The sequence below is a fragment of the Jaculus jaculus genome, chromosome 10 (genome assembly GCF_020740685.1).
Source record: "Jaculus jaculus isolate mJacJac1 chromosome 10, mJacJac1.mat.Y.cur, whole genome shotgun sequence".
In the NCBI taxonomy this organism is placed as follows: domain Eukaryota; kingdom Metazoa; phylum Chordata; class Mammalia; order Rodentia; family Dipodidae; genus Jaculus; species Jaculus jaculus.
Window position 1 is genome coordinate 47,805,395 of NC_059111.1, and position 21,707 is coordinate 47,827,101.

Genomic DNA, 21,707 nt, shown 5'->3' on the forward strand with positions numbered 1-21,707 from the left:
AGACATTGACTTTTTATATGGACCTGTAACTGTAGGTTTTCTTTGAAAATTTTCTGTGATTCCCCACACCTTGTATGCTTTATGCTTTACTGCTGTTGGAGGAGAGGTGTCACTCCTGGCTTTTGTGATTAAAAAGAAAAAAAAAGTAAATTCTAGATATCAAGCCGAAAACAAATTTCCCAATGCAAGGGAATATGGGTGCTTTGCTTTGTAAATAGACCGATTTTCAGCAGAAGCTTACCTTTGCTGATGGGTGGACTCTGCATTCACTAACCACAGCCTCAAGACACCACAGGCATGAAATGCAAGCAACAGGGATGATCCAGCAGACAGAGAAAATAATTATTGTATGTATTTATTTATGGGTGTGGGGGATGGGATTGGGGTGGTAGTCACGGCCTCTTGAGCTAAGATGAACACCAAATATGCTACATTTTGTATCAAGCTTATGAAGACATCTTGGAAAGTGAACAAAGTCCAACTTGGCAAGCAAGCACCTCTAACTGCTAAGACACCTTCTGATCCCCATGAGGAAGACTTTAAATGGTGAGACCATCTAGTTAGGGAAGCATTAGGAGATAAGGTTAGAGAGAAAAGTGAGGCCTACATCAGAGTAGGCAGTACCATAGATACTGCATCTTACAGCTTTGTCTCTTAGACAGTACAGAGTGACTAAAAGGTTTTCAGCAGAAGAAAACCCGTTTACATTTTCATTTTAGCTGTATCATTCTCATAGTGAAGAATTGCTTTAGGGGTATGCCATGTGCAGAAATAGTTGTAAGTTAGAGGAAACTAAAATTGACTGCTCACACAGATAGTGGGAGGACATTTTGGAGCACCATTCCTGATGCAGCGTTTTGATGTTTGGGGCATTTGGACTAGGTCTCTATCTTTTTTCCTCTTTCTATATCTCTCTCATGGAAGATATTCAAATACATGTATGCATATATATATATATATATATATATATATATATATATATATATATCCTATATCATACTTGTTTAACATTTAATTTATTAATTTATTTTAATATTTAGTTTTGTACTCAGTTAATACAGTAAAGTTGGTTCCATTATTAGGCTCATCCATGTACTACCCCTCCCCCTGGCCCCTCCTTGTTGAGGTATGAGTCATGCATTGTGGAGTTAGCCCACAGTTATGGGTAAGATAAATGTTTCTGTATATCATTACCTAATATGTGGCTCTGACATTCTTTCCACCCCCTCTTCCGCAAAATTTCCCTGAGCCATGTTGGGTTCATTTTTGGTCTGCTTCAATGATGAGGTGTTGGGAACCTCTGGGTCTCTGGATATCCGATATGGTAGGAGTTGATTGTTCTCTGTGTCCATTTCCTTCACCCTTGTGCTGGTACCCGGTTCACCAAATAAACCAACCAACCAAACAAACAAACAAACCAAAAAAAAAAAAAAAAAAAAACAGCACCCTTACCTGTATCTCCAATTATTCTTAGTTTCAGCTGGGGCCCTTTTGAGGTATAATGGGCTGGTTCTCTCCTTAGGATCTACATCTCTCTGAAAAAGAGAAGCAGATTCTCCAAAGAAGAGTAAAGGTAGCACCAGATAAATGGAATAATCCTTATTGTTTTATAGAGAATTTAATAGGAGTAGGCCCGCTTGTACCCCATGATTAATGGTAGCTTGATATTGGAGAATGGGCTTATGTTTGGATATGGTTCTGATTTGTTTCCTAGCTCCAGGTATGGGCCTCATACCACTGAGGGGATCAGTTAGCTAAATCAAGAGCAGTTGGTTCCCCACCATGGCTGTGTGCCACTATTGCACTTGTGTGGGCATCACAACCAGTTATTTGTTACTAAGCAGGTTAGACCATGAGTTGCTTGGACAGATATTGGTCATTTTCCCCCAGTCACCCATGTAGCACCTTCTGGCACTAGATGTGCTGACTGGGGACTGACTGTCTTCCAGCTTCCAGTCATGCCATTCCATTTTACATGTCAACTGCATAAAGTGTCTTCAGCAGTAAGGTCTTACCACTAACCTTTGAAGGGTCATCAAGTACTCTGTCAAAAACCTGTCTGTCTTTTAGGAAACCTTGTAGGTCTCTCTGATCAAAAGCTCATTGTGGATGATAGCCACATGCTGGTACTGGGAGTTACAGGTCAGTTCCCACTAAAAAAAGGAAGAAAAGGGCTGGAGAGATGGCTTAGCGGTTAAGCGCTTGCCTGTGAAGCCTAAGGACCCCGGTTCGAGGCTCGGTTCCCCAGGTCCCATGTTAGCCAGATGCACAAGGGGGCGCACACGTCTGGAGTTCGTTTGCAGAGGCTGGAAGCCCTGGCGCGCCCATTCTCTCTCTCTCCCTCTATCTGTCTTTCTCTCTGTGTCTGTCGCTCTCAATTAAATAAATAAAAAAATTTTTTTTTAAAAAAAAGGAAGAAAAAGATAACTAATATAAAAGAGTTAGAGAGAAGAGAGACTGAAAGAGAGAGGGAGAGAAGCTGTAGAAGATTAAGGTCAGTCTTCATCATACTCTCTCTGGTGTCTCAGGTGTTTGCTCTAAGCACCTGGTGAAGGTTCAACCATTTGTCTGTCTTTTAGGATGTAGAATTTTATGGTCCCATTGCCATTTGGGTCTACATTTGTGTCTCCTGCCCCCTCCCTTGTCCTCCCCTCCCTCCCCACCCACCCTATTTTCTAGTCCTCAAGATGCCTGCTGGGTATGTAAGCATCTTGGGTAGATTCAGGTTAGGTGCTGTAGATGATGAGACTATGTGGTGATTTTCTTTCTGTGATTGGGTAAGTTCACTGAGAATGATCTGTTCCAGGTTCAACCATTTTTCCTAAAATTTCATTGTGTCATTCTTTCTTAATGCTGTATAGAATTCCATTGTGTAGGTATACCACATCTTAGTTATACATTCTTCTAGTGATGGACATCTGGGTTGATTCTAGCTCTTAGCTATTATGAATTGAGCCACTATAAACATGTTTGAGTAAATATCTCTGGACTGTGGTTTAAAGGTTTTAGGGTACATTCCCAGTAAGGGAATATCTGGGTCTGTTGGTAATTCTATCGCCAGCTTTTTCAAGCGTCTCCATATTGCTTTCCAAAGAGGTTGTACCATCTTACATTCCCACAAACAGTGGATGAGGATTCCTAATTCTCCACATCCTCCCCAGAATTTATTTCCATTTGATTTTTTTGATGTTTGCTATCCTTACTGGGGTAGGGTGGAATCTCATAGTTGTTTTAATTTACATTTCCCTGATGGTTATGGATGATGAACATTTTATTAAGTGTGTGTTTGCCATTTGTATTTCATGATCATATCCTATATATATCATACAGCCTTCAAATTCACCCCTTTAATGATACTATTGTTTCCATATCAAAATGTAGTAACCAAAAACCTGATTTTCACTACAAAATAATTTGTTTCAAAGTATGTATAAAATGCTGTCAACACAAAGTGATCATATGAAGAAATGTATATGTCAATAAAATTTGGGATTCCATAGTGCATGTCAGATAAAATTAATATAATGTTTTTTGAATTAAAAAAAATTCCCGGATCCCTACTCCAATTCCTGGATTCCTTGCTCCAGAAGGTGCACATGAAAATTGAGTAGGCTAGATCTTCCTGCCCCTTTCTCTCTCAGTTCCTGGTCTTGGTCACTTTTTCTGCTGCTGGCTTGGGGTGTCTGGACCCTGTAAGCTTGATGCTGAAGCAGGCCCCTTTTTCCACCTTCCTGATTAAGGTGCCAATTCCTGATCCAGAGGTGTGTGTGCCAATTTTCTGGTCTCTGTTGGTTCCCCAGCTGCTGGCTTGGGGATGCCCGGACCCTGCAAACTTGTTATGGAATCAGGCCCCTTCTTCTGCTTTCTTGATTGAATGGCCCCTGGATCCCCAATTCCTGGATTCTCCACTCTGCAGGGAGTACAACCAGAATGACTAGACCAGAGGCCCTCATTGGTTCCCTATCTTCCAGTTCCCTGGTTCCAGTATACCTGCTGCTACCTTGGAGCAGTCTGTTCCCTGTGGGTGGGTTGCAGAAGCAGCCCTTTTGCTCTGGCTTCCTCATTATTTAATCCTGGATATGCAAATCTATACTCCCCTTAGGTAGAGGGTGCACAGGCCACTGTAGGAGCTGGCTTCTTGTCCCTGGCTCTCCAGCTTCCTAACTTCTCGTTCTCCAACACCTGATCCCCTGTGCTGAAGAGAATATGGAAATGGACTGAGTAGGCTAGGGCTCCCAGGTCTCCACTTCTCAGTTTCCCAGGTATCTTTGATGTACTTGCAATTTCCACAATGTGTGCATGTGTGGTTGTAATCCCACCATACACCAATCAAGTTCACACTTAAAATAGAGCACCCACTAAAGATGCACAAAGACAAATACATGCTTCCCCTTCAATAGAGTAAAATGGTTCCCCAAGATGAGGAGATAACAATACAAAACAACAACAAAGCAATGAAACTTAGAAAACAGAGAGCTTTCCAACAAAGATAACTAGTCTCACAATGGAAGCATCCAAAGAAATCATATAGAAATCAACAGAAATTGAATCCCAAAATGAAAACACAGCAGTGTGAACTTGATCAGAAGAATTGCTGAACTGGAAGGAAGTCATCAAAAAACCATCAATTGCATAAGTGAAATTGAGCAGAATTACCTCATAGAGCATACCACTCTGGAAATTAATTGTAGAAAATATTAGAAGCCTCAAAAGAGATACAAGTGAATTGAAGGTGAGTCAACAATTGGAAGATCTCAATAACCAGCTGAACAGGGTAATGAAGACTTGATTAAATGCAAATTGAATTCCAGGAAACATCAAGAAAATCAGAGCTCAAACTGAAATCATACCTCAAAAGAGAGATGTAAAAGATGCAAAATAATGCAACAGAAACAAAAATCAAATAGGGCTATTATAAGCCTCTGAAGAACCTCTCACTAACATAATTACTCATGTGGAAGGTAGAGCCTCTTAACTGGAAGACAAGAAAAAGTTAATTGATCAGGAGGCCAAAAACTACTAAGTTCAAAAATTCATGCAGAAAGAATACAAGAGATTTGTGGGATTTCCTATAATGTCCAAATATCCAAATCATGAGTGTACCCGAAGGAGATGAAATCAAGTCCAGAGGCATAGAGAACATATTAAACAAAATAATTGAATAAAAATTTTCAAGTCTCTCAAAAGAGAGGCACATCCAGATACAAGGAGGTAACAGACATCAAACATATGGGACCAAAGAAGAAACTTTCTAAGTCCCATCATAGTTAAAACTCAATAATGAAAACAAAGAGACAGTGCTAAATGCAGTAAAAAAAAAGAAACAACTCACTACATACATGCAAGCCCAGAAAACCAGAATAGCCCATAATGGAACACTTCAAAGACTAACACAAAAACAAAAATAAAACAAAACAAAACATGGCTTTTAACACAAGTTACTATACCCAGTGAAAGTATCCCTCAAATTAGATAGTGAAAGAAAAACTTCCCTTGAAAAAAGTCAGCTCTATGATTGTATAAACACAAAGCCAAATCTACAGAAAATGCTTCAGGGAATACGCCACACAGAAGAGTCAAACAACCAATTTCAAGAGCCTATAAGAATAATATCACAACAACCAAAGCTAGTTCAGGTTCAATATAGTATAAAACAGAGGATAGCACCAAACCACATAAAGCACGCCCTTCATGGTAAGGATTGACTTAAACCTCACAGTTATAACTTAAATATTAGCAGTTAAAATTCACCCATTAAGAGACAAAAATTATCAGGGTGCATCAAAAAATTGACCCTTGATCCAGGCATGGTGGCACAAGCCTTTAATCCCAGCATTCGGGAGGCAGATGTAGGAGGATCACCATGAGTTCAAGGCCACTCTAAGACTATGTAGTTAATTGTAGGTCAGCCTGGGCCAGAGTGAGACCCTACCTCAAAAAACAAAACAAAATAAAAAAAAAAAATGACCCTTCTATCTTCTGTCTCAAGAAACACAGCTCATCACTAAAGACAGACACTGTATGGTGAAAGGATGGAAAATGATATTTCAAGCAAATGGAAATAATAAAGTTGGTGTTGCTATATTAATATCTGATAAAACAGATTTGAAACCAAAATTAATAAAAAGGGAAAAGAAGGTCACTTCTTACTCATCAAGGGAATGATCCAACATGAGAACATCACAATCATAAATCTATATGCCCCAAAGATGGGTGCACCATAGTTCATAAAACAAAACCTACTTCACAACAAAATAGAAATAAATACCAATGCTATCATTGTTGGAGACTTCAATACTCCATTATCATCAATAGACAGATCATACAAGCAGAAATTAATAAGGAGATAATAGAGCTCAACAACATCATAGACATATTGGATTTCCACTCACCTGACTGGAGGAGGTGTCACTGGGTGGTGCAGCCCTAAGATATGGTGGTCAATTTGACATTCCATTCTAAAAATATTCAAAGTGCCTGGAGGTTCTAAAGTGTGCTTGTTTTGTGGTGTTGTTTTAGGGATTTGGTTTGTGGCCTCTCTGCCCTTGACTGGTCTTTAAGAGGGATCTAACTTCTTCTACCATTATGGAACTTCCCATGGATCTGTAAGCTTCAATAAATATCCCTTCTTCCATAAATGTGCTTGGGTGAGAAGTTCATGTCAGTGAACCTGAGGTTGTCTGTTGCACCTTGCAAACTGAATACAACAACAAATCAAAAGTATCAACCACTTTGATCAAGTAGGCTTTATCCCAGGGATAGAGGGATGGTTCAACATATGGAAATCGATCAACATAATATAATACATAAATAAACTTAACCATAAGAACCACATGATAATCTCAATTGATGCACAGAAGGCTTTTGACAAAATATACCACTTCATGATCCCTGGAAAGAACAAGCATGGAGGGTTTATATCTCAACACAATAAAGGCTATATATAAGGCTCCCAAAGCCCAAAAAATACTTAATGAGGAAAAACTGAAGGAGTTCCCATTTTGATAGGGAACAAAACAGGGGTGCCCCTTTTCACCATCAATCTTCAACATAGTACTATAAGTACTAGCAATGAGACAGGAGAAGGAAATAAAAGGGATACAAATTTTAAAGGAGGAAGTAAAATTAGCCCATTTGCAGATGACATGATTCTATACATAAATTACCCAAAAGTCTACATTTCCAAAATCCTAAAGGAAATTAATTCCTTCAGTAAAGTGACAGGATATACAAATCAATGTACAAAAGTCAATATCATTTCTATATGCAAAGGACAAACATACAGAGAAAGAAACCAGTGATGTTGTCCCATTTTCAGTAGTAACAACAACAACAAGAAAATAAATACCTTGGAATAATATTAACCAAGTATGTGAAAAACCTATGTAATAAAAACATTTAAAAAAAAACTCAAGGAAGAAATCCAGGGGGACTTGAGAAGACAGAAAGAACCCCTATCTCCTGGATAGGTAGAATTCATATTGTGAAAATGGCAATTCTACCAAAAGCAATATATAGATTTAATGCAATACCAATATGAATTCCAGAATCATTCTTCACAGAGATAGAAAAAATTATCTTAAAATTTATATGAAATGGCAGCAGGCCTCTGATATACAAACATATCCACAGCAAAAGAAACCTCTGGAGGTATCACCTGACCTAAAGTTATATTACAAAACCATTGTAAAAAGATAGCGTAAATAAAAATAGAAACATTGGAACAGCATTGTAGACCCATACATTAGGTCAAGTAACTACAGATACCATTAAAGTAGATTGATGAAAAGACAGCATCTTCAAAAAGTGGTGAACAAATTGAATAACCATACACATAAAAATGAAACTTAACCCACACAGCTCACTATTCACAAAAATCAAGTCCTCAATACAGACCTGAACATCTTCTCATACTGGAATTAAAACTAGGCGGAATGCTCCATGATACAGGAGTGTAGAAAGACATCCTGAACAAACCTCAGTGGCCATGGAAATTAAACAATCACTCAACTAATGGTATCTCATGAAGCTGAAAAGCTTTTGTACAGTGGCCAACAACAATGGTTATGAGCAACCAGAGGTCTAAGCTATTCAGAGGCAAACACCCTGAAAAGATGTGCATGCCAGTGCAATAGCGGCACCCAGCCTTAATGGGTAACCAATAGATTTTTGATTGGCTAAGAGATCCTATCAGTGTAAAGGAACCCGTATCTGGAATTGGGAACCAGATCAGAATCCTATGGAGACAAATATTATGTTTTCCAAGGTCAAGCTCTCACTAATCTTTGGCCAAAAGAGAGGAACACTAAATTCTCACTAAATTAATAATGCTTATCCCATTTAAACTATGCCAACTTCCCTCTCCCTTGAAGAATCTCTTCTTTTTTTCAGAAGGTAGCAAGACCTGAGGAGAAAAACTACCACTTGCACTTCAGCCAAGGCATGGCTAAACCACAGAAGAATTGGGGAGATGAGCAAAATGGTTGCTACCATGCCAACCTCATTATCATCACCAGGATGAAGGAGACAGACCCTGAGACACGCAACACCTACCAAAGTAGAGATCCAGAGGCTCCTAAGTGCTCATAACTGAAGGAGACTTAAAACTCACTCACTAGGGCTCAGGTAATTTGACATAAGTGGTGGTTGAAAGATTTTGAGAGTCACAGTTTGAGACTCATGTCCATAAACATTCCTTTCCATACAAAAACTGACTGCTGCTCCCACAATTCACACAGGACACCACACCCCCACAGGGCAAACCTGCAAACCCACTGAGGAAGACCGAAAACAGAATGGGGGCAGGAACGAGGGAAAAGAGGGTTACAACACATGATGTATCCATACAAAATATGTTGTTGATCACAATAACAATAATAAGAATAAGAGTAATAAAGAATTTGAGTGTAGTGCATGGTGAAATGTGGATTGGACCCTAATGCTGAAGACTCCATATACAGCTGACACATAAAATGAAATGGCATGGCTGGAAGCCAGGAGACAGTCAGTCCCCAGACAGCATGTCTAGTGCCAGACGGTGCTACCTGGGCGACTGGGGGAAATGACCAGTATCTGTCCAAGCAACTCATGGTCTAACCTACTTAGCAACAAATAACCTGGTGTGATACCCACACAAGTGCAATAGTGGCACACAGCCATGGTGGGGAACCAACTGCTCTTGATTTGGCTAACTGATCCCCTCAGTGGTATGAGACCCATACCTGGAGCTAGGAAACAAATCAGAACCATATCCAAACATAAGCCCATTCTCCAATATCAAGCTACCATCAATCAGGGGGTACAAGAGGCCCTAGACCTATTAAACTCTCTATCAAAAAAGTAAGTGCTTTCTCAATTTTCCGGGTGCTAACTTACTCTCCTATGGAGAATCTGCTTCTCTTTTTCAGATAGATGCAGATCCTAAGGAGAGAGCTGCCCCAACATACCTCAAAAGGGGCTGACTGAAACTAAGGAAAATTGGCAAAACAAGCAAGGGTGCTATTTTGCTGATGAACCAGATACCAGCACAAGGGGGAAGGAGACCAACACAGAGAAAAATCAACTCCTACCAAATCAGAGAGCCAGAGCCTCAGAGGGCCCCAACACCTCAGCACTGAAGAAGACCAAAAATGAACCCAACGTGGCTCAGGGAAATTTTGCGGAAGAGGGGGTGGAAAGAATGTCAGAGTCACATGTTGGGTCATGATATGCAGAGACATTTATTGTACCAATAACTGTGGGCTAACTCCACAATGCATGACCCATTTACATCAACAAGGAGGGTCCATTGGGAAGGGGTAGATCATGGATGAGCCTAACCAATGGTACCAAACTGCCTGTATTTGCTGAAAAGGAAACTAGTAAATTAAATTAAAAAAAAAAATAATAAAGAAAATAATGATAATTCGTAACAACTGAAATGTATTTAACTTATAAATATAAATACATTTAATTTATAAATAATTTATAAATGCCTCAGACAAACATTAAATTAGAGATTACATATTCATACTCTGACCTCCCCTTTTATCTGTCATTTTCCAGGATATAAAAGAACTATGATTTATAAACATTTATAACAATATAGAGAAATGGCTGAAGAGATGACTTAACAGTAAAGGCACTTATCTGCAAAGCCTAAGGACCTATGTTCAACTCTCCAGTTTCCACGTAAGCCAGACGCACAAAGGTGAGATAAGTGCAAGATTGTGCCTGCCCCAAAAATGTCTGGAGTTTGATTGCAGCAGCTGAGGCTCTGGTGTACCAATTCTCTCTCTGTCTCTCCAAAATATTTAAAATAAATAAATATAACAAGCATGGGCTGGAGAAATGGCTTAGCAGTTAAGTACTTGCCTGTGAAGCCTAAGGACCCCAGTTTGAGGCTTTATTCCCCAGGACCCACGTTAGCCAGATGCACAAGGGGGCACACACATCTGGAGTTTGTTTGCAGTGGCTGGAGGCCCTGGCATGCCCAATTTCTCTCTCTCTCTCTCTCTGTCTGTCTGTCTTTCTCTCTGTGTCTGCTGTTCTCAAATAAATACAAAGTGAACAAAAATGCTTAAGAAAAGCATAATTCAGTCAATTACTGATTAATAATAGATCTGATTTTTTTTTTTTTTTTTTTTTTTTTGGTCCAGGCTGACCTGGAATTCACTATGTAGTCTCAGGGTGGCCTTGAACTCATGGAGATCCTCCTACCTCTGCCTTCCGAGTGCTGGGATTAAAGGCGTGCGCCACCACGCCCGGCTAGTAGATCTGATTTTTAACTAGGCAATTTCACGAAAATTTAATAACTGAAACCTATGAATTCATGCTAGAAGATTAATAATGCATAAAATTACATAATGGGTGTGTTGCCTCAGTATTTTTCAAATCTAAGGAACAAAACAAAAAACTTGGTTTAAAAGATATAGTAAGTGTGCATACATTTGATCAACACTAATTTAATAACACTCAATTTCCCTTTCTTTAATGTGTGGTAGACAAATTTCCAAGAATATAAGAGAATGGAAGAAGCAAAGCCTCCAGGAATGAATGGTTGGGTTTTGCCTGTTTGGTAATCAAAGTCTCAGTATATCACTGAATCCATATTGGTATAGTGTTGTGTTGACTCCTAAGCATCTACAGCAAATTATCAAAGTTGAGTTGCTTCAAATGGGGATTTAAAATCAAGACAGAAATTGAGTAAATAGTGTGGAAGTTAAATATGAGGGGGAATGCTCAGTTGAGACAGAAATAGTGGCAAAACTTCTAGTGGAAAAAGAAGAAGCTGAGAAGTTGCAAACAATTTGCTGTCTCTGACATTTTGGAATTAAAGGGTTTACATCTATTATTTTTCAAGTATTTATTAGGCATCTACTGTATGACAAGCCTATTCCAAATACTGAAGATGATGTTGCAGTAAACTAGACATATCAAGTTCTTCTAAGAATTTTTTTTTTTCTAGCAAAGGTTGTCAATAGTAATCACATAAGCAAATAAAGTTTGGCAAAGGGATATTAAGTGAAAGAAAGGGAAAAGAAAGTAACAGGAGGACTCATTGAAAAAACAATTACATCTGATCGAAGTCTTAGGGAAAGTAAGGAGCTGAATGCATGTTACACCTTTGACCTAATTTTATTCTACACATGGGCTTAGGGACTGGTTCTAATTTGCATGTCTGTTTTAATGTTATTTCCCTATTATTCTTTCATGATGAAACTGGGGAGCTACTTTTCATCACTCACTAAACCAAGTTTTGAAATCAGTGCAGCTTGCAGGAAGTCCTTTGTTTTCTCTTACAGTAATGCTGGTAAGTTCCTTTTTCAAACATTGCATGCTGTTCCAGACACAATTCATCTGAGTTATAATCACCATAGATGAATTATCAGTTCTTCTATTCCAAGAATGTTTAGTCCCTAACTACAGAAAACAGTTAATACTTTTCTCTCCCAATAACTAACCTACAGGTAAAAATTAATAATGGTCTTAGTTTAAGACCACGGGCACACTGCTAATTGCTTCATGTAGAAGTTGTTCATTTTGTTAAAATATCCTGTAAAAATCTATATATTTAAATGAATAATTTTACTATTTTTATACTATATATTTATTATTTGAGAAAGGGAGGAAAAGAAACAGAGAGAGAGGAAAAAGAAGAGGCAGATAGGACTGGAGAGTTGGCTTCGCAGTTAAGTGCTTGCCTGTGAAGCTTAAGGACCTGGTTTGAGGTTCTATTCCCCAGGACCCACGTTAGACAGATGCACAAGGGGGCACACACATCTGGAGTTCGCTTGCAGTGGCTGGAGGCCCTGGCATGCCCATTCTCCCTCTCTCTATCTGTCACTTTCTCTGTCTGTCACTCTCAAATAAATAAATAAAAATAAACAAAAAAATATTTTTTTTTTAAAAAGGGGCCCAACTGAAACTAAGGACAATTGGCGAAACAAGTTGGTGATGTTTTCCTGTGAACCAGATACCAGCACAAAGGGGAAGGAGACCAACACAGAGAAAAATCAACTCCTACCAAATCAGAGAGCCAGAGCCTCAGAGGCCCCCAACACCTCATCACTGAAGCAGACCAAAAATGAACCCAACATGGCTCAGGGAAATTTTGTGGAAGAGGGGGCAGAAAGAATGTCGGAGTCACATGTTGGGTCATGATATGCAGAGACATTTATCGTACCAATAACTGGGGGCTAACTCCACAATGCACGACCCATTTACGTCAACAAGGAGGGTCCAATGGGAGGGGTAGATCATAGATGAGCCTAAACAATGGTACCAAACTGACTGTATTTGCTGAAAAGAAAATTAATAAATTAAATTTTTTTTAAAAAAAAAGAAAAGAAAAAAAAAAACTGGGTCCATAGACTTCATAGGCAAATGCCTCAACTGCTAAACCATCTCTGCAGACCAATACATATAGATAGATAGATAGATAGATAGATAGATAGATAGATATAGATATATAGATATAGATATAGATATAGATATAGATATAGATATAGATATAGATATAGATATAGATATAGATATAGATATAGATATAGATAGATATAGATATAGATATAGATATAGATATAGATATAGATATAGATATAGATATAGATATAGATATAGATAGATATATATCTGTGTGTATATTTATAGACAACTTCTATACTTACAGAAAATAAACCATGATATTTCCTTCACCTCCCCCTTTCCCCTTCACAGCTCTGCTCTCCATCAAACCCCCTCCCTCTCTCCATTAGTCTCTCTTTTAATTCAGTGTCATCACCATTTTCTCTTATTAAGAGGGTCTTGTGAAGGTATTGCTAGGTACTGCAAGTTCATGGATATTGAGGCCAATTTCTGTCTGGACAGCTGCATTGTAAGGAGTCCGACCCTTCCTTTGGCTTTTACATTCATTTCACCACTTCTTTCACAATGAACCCTGAGACCCTGAAGGGTGTGATGTGATAGAGATGTTTCAGTGCTGGACATTACCCCATCCCTTCTTACCAGCACTATGTTGGCTTTTGGGTCATCCCAGTGGTCATTGTCATCTGAAAAGAGAAGCTTCTAACCAGAAATGAAAGTAGCATTAATATATGAATATGAACATTGAGTTTAGTGCTTTCAGGGTCATTTGGTGAGAATAATATATATGTTTAGCTACACAAGAGCAGGGTTTATTCCCCTAAGTTTCATGATTTCCCCTGCCACAAGCATTTGATTAGATTTTCAGTACCAGGCATGTATTCCCTCGTATAGAGTGGGCTTTCAGTCCAGAGAGCAGTTGGTTTCCCCTACAACAGAAATGCCACTATTGAACTTGTTTGATCATTTGGCATATTAGATCAAACTTGAGGCTTCCAGTGTCCACTGTTTTCTCCATTGATGACTTCTGTCTCCCATAGGGCTGCATGCAGTGCAGTTTTTTCCAGATTTCAGTTGGCTGGTCTATAGGGAGAAGTTATTTTGCTCAGCACCAGCTTGATTATCAGTGACATTGCCACTCAGGTGTGTGAAGTCTTCAGCAATAGGGTATTACTATCTGTTTCTAAAGGGAAACCAAGGGCCTTGGAAATAGCCTGTAATGTTTTGGAGGCAACAGGGACTTCCCTGGCCAACAACTCACTGGAAAGTATACTATCTCTGGCACTGAAAATTTTCTCATAACAATATATACCTCTAAATGTGCCATTATTCAAAAGAGTAGGTTTTCATACCTTATTCAGAATATCTTGAATTTTAATTGACTCTCCCTGCCCCCTTTCTTTACACAAACTCTTCCCCTGGCCTTGCTTAGGCCTTTCCATGCCCTGTAATCTGTTCTTCTATGGACACATACAATCCCTTTAAGTGCTTCCCTCTCTTCCCTCCCTTATAGCCTTTTTTTCTAGCTTACTGCCCTCTGCTACCTATTTTTGGTTCCAGCTCACACACATATCTAAACATTTGTGGCTAGGATCCACATATGAGAGAGAATATGCAATGTTTGGCTTTTTGAGCCTGGGTTACCTCACTTATTAGAATCCTTTCCAGATGCATCAATTTCCCTGTAAATTTTATAATTTCATTTTTTCTTTACCACTAAATAGAAAGCCATTGCATAAATGTACCACAACTTTATTATCCATTATTCTGTGGAGGGACATGTAAGCTGGTTTTATTTCATAGCTATTGTAAATATAGCAGCAATAAACATGGTGGCGCAAGTACCTTTAAGGTGGTGAGAAGAGTCATTAGGATATATGCCTAGGAATGTTATAACTGGATCATATGGTAAATCAATTTTTAGCTGACTCAAGAATATCCACACTGATTTCCACAACGACTATACCGGATTACATTCCCACCAACAGTGCAGAAAGGTTCCCTTTTTCCACTTCTTTCCCAACATTTAGGGCCATTTGTTTTCTTGATGGTAGTCATTCTGACAAGAGCAGAATGGAATTTGCATTTCCCTGATGGCTAAGGATGCATAACACTTTTGTAGATGTTTATATGCTATCTATATGTTTTCCAGTGAGAACTCTCTGTTTACTTCCATATCCTATTTTTTTTTTTGCCTTTTAAAAATTTTTATTTTTATTTTTTAATTAGTTCTCTAATTACTGCAAGTACAGACATTTTGGTGCCATCATTAGGCTCATCCATGACCTACCCCCTCCCCATTGGCCCCTCCTTGTTGAGGTACATGGGTTGTGCATTGTGGAGTTAGCCCACAGTTATTGGTAGGATAAATGTCATGACCCAACATGTGGCTCTGATATTCTTTTTTTTTTTTCTATCCTCAGGCTACAGTTTTATTTATTTATTTATTTTTTAATTTTTATTAACATTTTCCATGATTATAAAATATATCCCATGGTAATTCCCTCCCTCCCCACCACCACACTTTCCCATTTGAAATTCCATTCTCCATCGTATTACCTCCCCATTACAATCATTGTAATTACATATATACAATATCAACCTATTAAGTATCCTCCTCCCTTCCTTTCTCCACCCTTTATGTCTCCTTTTCAACTTACTGGCCTCTGCTACTAAGTATTTTCATTCTCACGCAGAAGAAGCCCAGTCATCTGTAGCTAGGATCCACATATGAGACAGAACATGTGGCGCTTGGCTTTCTGGGCCTGGGTTACCTCACTTAGTATAATCCTTTCCAGGTCCATCCATTTTTCTGCAAATTTCATAACTTCATTTTTCTTTACTGCTGAGTAGAACTCCATTGTATACATGTGCAACATCTTCATTATCCACTCATCTGTTGAGGGACATCTAGGCTGGTTCCATTTCCCAGCTATTATAAATTGAGCAGCAATAAACATGGTTGAGCATGTACTTCTAAGGAAATGAGATGAGTCCTTTGGATATATGCCTAAGAGTGCTATAGCTGGGTCATATGGTAGATCAATCTCTAGCTGTTTTAGGAACCTCCACACTGTTTTCCACAATGGCTGGACCAGATTGCATTCCCACCAGCAGTGCAGAAGGGTTCCTTTTTTTCCACATCCCCGCCAACATTTATGATCATTTGTTTTCAAGATGGTGGCCAATCTGACAGGAGTGAGATGGAATCTCAATGTAGTTTTAATCTGCCTTTCCCTGATGACTAGTGACATAGAACATTTTTTTAGGTGCTTATATGCCATTCGTATTTCTTCCTTTGAGAACTCTCTTTTTAGCTCCATAGCCCATTTTTTGATTGGCTTGTTTGATTCCTTATTATTTAACTTTTTGAGTTCTTTGTATATCCTAGATACTAATCCTCTATCAGATATATAGCTGGCGAAGATTTTTTTCCCATTCTGTAGGTTGCCTCTTTGCTTTTTTCACTGTGTCCTTTGTGGTGCAAAATCTTTGTAATTTCATTAGGTCCCAGTGGTTAATCTGTGGTTTTATTGCCTGAGCAATTGGGGTTGTATTCAGAAAGTCTTTGCCAAGACCAACATGTTGAAGGGTTTCCCCCACTTTTTCCTCTAGCAGTTTCAAAGTTTCCGGTCTGATGTTAAGGTCTTTAATCCATTTGGACTTAATTCTTGTGCATGGCGAGAGAGAAGAATCTATTTTCATCCTTCTGCAGATATTTATCCAGTTTTCAAAACACCATTTGCTGAAGAGGCTATCTCTTCTCCAATGAGTATTTTTGGCATTTTTATCGAATATCAGGTGGCTATAGCTACTTGGGCTTACATCTGGGTCCTGTATTCTGTTCCACTGATCTACATGTCTGTTTTTGTGCCAGTACCATGCTGTTTTTGTTACTATGGCTCTGTAGTATAGGTTAAAATCAGGTATGGTGATACCACCAGCCTCTTTTTTGTTGCTCAGTATTATTTTAGATATTCGAGGTTTTTTGTGATTCCAAATGAATTTTTGAATTTTTTTTTCTATTTCCATGAAGAAAGCCTTTGGAATTTTGATAGGGATTGCATTAAATGTGTAGATTGCTTTAGGTAAGATTGCCATTTTCACGATATTGATTCTTGCAATCCAGGAACAAGGGATGTTTCTCCACTTTCTAGTGTCTTCTGCAATTTCTCACTTGAGTGTTTTAAAGTTTTCATTGTATAGATTCTTTACTTCCTTGGTTAGGTTTATTCCAAGGTATTTTTTTTTTTTTTGATGCAATTGTGAATGGGAGTGATTCTCTGATTTCATCCTCTGTGTGTTTGTTGTTAGCATATATGAAGGCTACTGATTTCTGTGTATTTATTTTGTATCCTGCTACATTGCTGTAGGTTTTGATCAGCTCTAACAGAAGAGACACAAATTAATAAAATCAGAGATGAACAAGGTAACATCACAACAGATTCCAGAGAAATTCAAAAAATCATAGGGACATACTATAAAAGCATATACTCCACAAAGTATGAAAATCTGAAAGAAATGGATGATTTCCTTGATCTATATGACCTACATAAATTAAATCAAAATGAGATTAATCACTTAAACAGACCTATAACAAACATGGAGATCCGAACAGTTATTAATAATCTCCCAACTAAAAAAAGCCCAGGCCTGGATGGATTCACTGCTGAATTTTACCAGACTTTTAAGGAAGAGCTAACACCATTGCTTCTTAAGCTTTTCCAGGAAATAGAAAAAGAAGGAATTCTACCAAACTCCTTCTATGAGGCCAGCATCACCCTGATACCAAAACCAGGCAAAGATAGAAAAAAAAAGAAAATTACAGACCAATCTCCCTCATGAACATAGATGCAAAAATTCTCAACAAAATATTGGCAAACAGAATACAAGAGTATATCAAAAAGATCATTCACCCTGACCAAGTAGGCTTTATCCCAGAGATGCAGGGATGGTTCAACATACGCAAATCTATAAATGTAATACATTACATAAACGGGTTGAAGGACAAAAATCACATGATCATCTCATTAGATGCAGAGAAAGCATTTGACAAAATCCAACATCCCTTCATGATAAAAGTCCTACAGAGACTGGGAATAGAAGGAACATATCTCAATATAATAAAGGCTATTTATGACAAGCCTACAGCCAACATATTACTAAATGGGGAAAAACTGGAAGCTTTTCCACTAAAATCAGGAACAAGACAAGGGTGTCCACTGTCCCCACTTTTATTTAATATAGTTTTGGAAGTCTTAGCCATAGCAATAAGGCAAGAGACACACATAAAAGGGATACAAATTGGAAAGGAAGAAATCAAGTTATCATTATTTGCAGATGACATGATTCTATACATAAAGGGTCCATATCCTATTTTTAATAGGGTTGTTTGATTTCTTATTGTTCTGTTTTTTCAGTTCATTATATATTCTGGATATTAAAACTCTATCAGATGTATAGCTGGCAAAGATTATCTCCAATTCTGTAGGTTGTCTCTTTGATATATTCAAAGTGTCCTTTGCCATAGAAAAGTTTGTAATTTCATGAGAAATGAGTGGTTTTATTTTCTGAGCATCATGAAGGATCCCTTCAAGTATTTTCTGTAAATCTGGTTTAGTTGTCATAAATTCCTTTAGCCTGCTTTTGTTGTATAATGTCCTTACTTCTCCATCTACTTGAATGGATAGCTTTGCAAGATAAAGTAATCTTGATTGACAGTTGTTATCTTTCAGAACTTGAAATACATCATTCCAAGCCCTTCTAGCTTGTAAAATTTGTGTTGAGTAATCTGCAGTAATTGTATTGTTCTTACCTTTGTAGGTGACTTGCTTTTTCTCTCTGATTTCAATATATTTTCTTATTGGTTTGTGTGTTTAGTAGTTGAATTATAGCATGGCAAGTAGAGGTTCTTTCCAGGTTTTGTCTGTTTGGTATTCTAAAAGCTTCTTGTATCAGCATTGGCATATCTTTCCCAATTTGGGGAGATTTTTTCTCTATGATTTTTGTTGAAGATGCCTCCTAAGTCTCTGGATTGAAATTCCTCTCCTTCTACTATACCCTGAATTCTTATATTTGATCTTTCATAGTGTCCTGAATATCTTGAAATTCCCATTAATACCTTCCTACTACCTTGTCTTTCTCTTTGTTGGACTGCATTAAGTCTGCCAGTATAGGTCTTCTAATTTAGATATTCTGTTCTCATTCATCCCTTCCGCTGGTGAGACTTTTCACAGTTTTTTATATGACTTACTGTGTTTTTCAGAGCTAGAATTTCAGTCTGGATTTTCCTCAGTATTTTTATTTCTTTATTCATGTCTTGTAATGATCTCCTTATTTCATTAAGCTGATTTCTTTTTTTCTCCCTCAGGAGTTCATTTACTTCTTTAATTCCTTTGTTTTATTGTTTGATTTCTTCTTTGGTATCTTTGAGTATAGATAAAATCATTCTTTAAAATCTTTTTCAGGAATTTCATCTAAAACAGTCTCATTGGTGATCATTTCTGTTGGATTTATAATTATTGGTGGGATTGTATTGTCTTGATTCTTTGTGATTCATGTATTATCATTTTTTTGCATAACAAGGGTTTATTGGGAGGGACTGGGACTCAGTCCTTCTTGGCAGCCACTTTGTACATAGTAGCCAGTGTTCTGTTCAGTTCCTCACACTTTCTTTTGGCTCACATGGGTGTCTCCACCCACTTCTTGATGAGCTTGAGCACAGCTTGTCCTTAGACACCTTATGCACCTCCATGGTGCACCACTCATAGGGCATGAAGCTGCACACCTTGTGGACCATGTCCTGGATGAGCTTTGGGTGCTTGCTCAGACACCCACACAACCAGCTGTGCTTAAACTTACTCATGTTCTTTGTCACCTTGTACCTCCTGTTGAGGCTCACAGCCATGGAGTTGTGTGGAGTCATAGCTGCTACTTGTCTATGGTGGTTGAGACAGAAGTACTATGTTTCTTGTACTATAATGTAGCCAATTTTGTATCCTGAAATTATTTGATGCTTGTGTTTTGTACTTATCTGCAGCATTCTTATATGTGGTGATCCACCTTTATATCCTTTTAGGATATGAGTTTAAGGTGCCAAGTGTAGCCTTTGTACCCCAGTCTTACCTCAGAAGTAATCTTAGGTGTTGAGTTTGCCTGCTATTCTAGTGGACTGGATGGAACAATTTACTGGAAAATTCTAATCTTTAACTGAGCAATATAAATATTCAGTAAAAAACAGCACAGAGTATGCAATTATGGGGATTAAAACAAAAGATAGTCTTATAAATCCTAAATCCCTAAGGGTATGTGTTGCTCTACACCCTTAATCCTTTCAATTGCAAAGTAGAGAATTCTGTTCTGACTTTGGGTTCCAGATCAGACTGGATCTGAGTCAGTCCCTGGCCCTAGTAATAGCAGAAGCAAAAGACAAAGGCCCTATAAAACTGAAAGCACCAAAGGCAACAATATTCAACCTCCAAATACAGCTTATTTGAAAAATGGTAAAACCAAGCCAACCAAGAATATGTAACCCATAACCTGCCCTGACATGTAAAGATGGAAAGAGAGCTTAACACTTCCAATGCAGGCCTATGTATCTGGCTTTTTTTTTTTTTTTTTTTTTTTTTTTTTTTGTCAGTTGGCCTTGTTACCTTTTGAGGTGGTTTCCAATCTCACCAGTTAAGTGCCCACCTCAATCTCTCGGTGTTGTGCTGTAAAGATGGAGTTCTAATGAGCTGTGCTGGATAAACTGCCGCTGGGGTCTGAAAGCTACAGGTTTGTGGTTCTGATAGATGGGGAATGGGAGGGTGCAGGAAGTCTGGAGTTTTTCATGTAGTCCTACCTGTATACCTTTCAGTAGCTGCTTAGTTTAGCTAAGCTCTCTTTCATTCAGATTTCTTGACTTTGCAAGGAGGGTGATAAGGTTGGAATATCCCCTTGTTTGGTCTCTGCTGCTACTGCTTGGTGCACCTGATAGGTGATCAAATTGCATCATTTGGTGGGCCACAAGTGCCTCAGTGTGATTCTGGCTATTTTCCTCCATTCCTGTGGATATTGGTCTCTGCTGCTTCTGTTATGTCTAAGAATAACCTGTATGTCCTCACTTTTCAGAAGAAGAGTATATTTTGCTATGGTTTTGCTTAAATCCATCCCTAGGCTGGTTTGGTGTGGCTCTTATGCCACCATCTTAATACCTGCTATGCATTTGGTGATTTGAGGAGATTAAAAAAAAAAGATTTTACACAAGTTCCAATTAGTGATTTGTTAATATTGAGGGGTTACTGTGCATATATTTATGTATTATATATTGTAATATATATGATGAAAGTTACAGTGAGAAAAAGTAATGCTTTGATATAATTTCATTCACTAATTATACTCTTAACAAGTATCTTATTCAATGTTATCAGATTTTATTAGTGAGTTATTACAAATATGGGAAAATATGTTTTTTAGATCTGGACACCTCCCAAAGAAAATTCTCCACAGCCATGCCTAGGCATGAATAATAGAAAATAGAAGCTGAAAAGCATTTTCATACATAATGGCTTTACTAATTCTTTATCATTTTCTGCTATGTTATTCTGCTACTGAAAACAGAAATTAATTATATCCTCATGACAAATATTTAATCCAAGCTAAAGGCATTTCCATTGTAGAGATTAAAAGCATTTTATAAATCAATAAATTAATATGCTGGACACTGTGCAAAGGATAAGTCTACAACTGGGTTTAATATAGCTTATCTCTACACTATAAATTATAAACCAAAGATATTAATTATGATGCAAAATTTAATTTCAACTTATGTACAAACAAGAAAATAAACATTTGACCAAAGAAAGCTTTCAATTGTTTTTATT

The 21,707-nt window shown here is 38.0% G+C and overlaps 1 pseudogene; it reads right to left on the bottom strand.

The window, feature by feature from the left end:
• Positions 1 to 19,451: 19,451 nt before the first annotated feature.
• LOC101602913 lies at positions 19,452 to 19,768 on the bottom strand (annotated as a pseudogene).
• Between the last annotated feature and the right edge of the window lie 1,939 nt (positions 19,769 to 21,707).